This window comes from Austrofundulus limnaeus, unplaced genomic scaffold, assembly GCF_001266775.1.
Source record: "Austrofundulus limnaeus strain Quisiro unplaced genomic scaffold, Austrofundulus_limnaeus-1.0 Scaffold241, whole genome shotgun sequence".
NCBI classification, from domain to species: Eukaryota; Metazoa; Chordata; class Actinopteri; order Cyprinodontiformes; family Rivulidae; genus Austrofundulus; species Austrofundulus limnaeus.
The window spans coordinates 351,104-352,378 of NW_013952643.1; the positions used below are offsets into that span (position 1 = coordinate 351,104).

At 42.1% G+C, this 1,275-nt stretch overlaps 1 long non-coding RNA gene across 1 annotated transcript; it reads right to left on the reverse strand.

Annotated features, from left to right (window-relative positions):
- Nucleotides 1–490: 490 nt before the first annotated feature.
- LOC106525776 (uncharacterized) lies at nt 491–1,275 on the reverse strand. The gene is made up of 3 exons (XR_001311170.1): nt 1,208–1,275; nt 894–1,020; nt 491–701 (listed from the first exon to the last, which is right to left on the reverse strand). It is a non-coding gene; the product is annotated as an uncharacterized LOC106525776 (long non-coding RNA).

The window sequence follows — 1,275 nt, forward strand, 5'->3', positions numbered from 1 at the left end:
ATATACGACATTCCCCCCTTCGATACGTCAGTATCGACAAATAACCAAATTAACAGAAGCATTTACGACTGTAAAAAACCTCCATCGATTTGATATTAACCTTTTAAAGCTTTTTACAGGCCTGTTCCTCGTGACGCCAAAACTGTGGTTTCTTGTCCGGTTTCTCCTGGGCCCTCCAGCGATCTGGACCTTTCGTCTCGTCTCAGTCAGTCGGTGGCTCAATCCGGCTGATTCGATGGAAAACCAGCGAACGTCCTGCTGTTGACTTGTTGACTGTTAAAAAACTCTTAGACTGATAAAGAAATGAAAAAAGGCGACTTCTTCAGCTTGTACACATGTTTATTCAGCGAGAGACAARAAATAGGTCCTTAACAACGTGATGTTACGGAGAAACTAAACAAAGAGCTCGTGTCCGCCCCCATGCGCGTTCCGGTCAGACACGTTCACGGTCTGATGCTCGTCCACGTTTCTTAAAGGGATAGGACGTAAATATACCACACAGTATTGTGGCCAACATGGACATGGAAACATATTCATGTAGATAAGTCATTGTCAAAGATTAAAAAGAAAAGCACAACAGATATTTGTCAGGAATTTTATAAATCGAGTGGAGACTATGTATAGTGATTTCTTACATATTTGTACAGATGATGATGGTGTCACCTGGGATTATGCTAATCCCCACCAGAGAGGCTCCTTTCCTGTCAATGGGAAAGAGACAGTTTGTCTTGAMAAGTGGACCAGTGATTTTCAGTCATGCCTCCATTAGGGAACTTTCATTTTTTCACACCCCATAATTGAAATGGTCTACTATTGAGAACCTGATAGTATTTAATTATTTACCTGTACAAACCACCATGCAATTTTCTGGCACCAGTACTAAGTATAATCACCTGATAATGGTCGGGGATACACTGCCCTCCGAACACCTCAGTGCCGTGAGCCGTGTGCCGTTATCCTGGGGAACAGTGGTTTCCTCTTCTGATGCCCAAGTCAAGATGCAGTTTAAAGGGGGCATACCTGTAAAATCCTATTTTTGAGCTGTTTAATACACTTTGGTGAACTTCGAGTCGCTAGTGCAGAAAAGTTGAATTTACATTCTGTTTCGGTCATCAACTTGTTCTGCTTTCTCTATTTCCTATRATGTTTTCTGAACTATTACCTCAAATTATTAGTGACAGAACTGTTAAATAAGGTCTGGACTCACCAACTTAAAGTCGTCTTCGCTCTCCTCTGGCTCTGGGTCACACTCTGGTTCCAACATGTAAGGTTGGA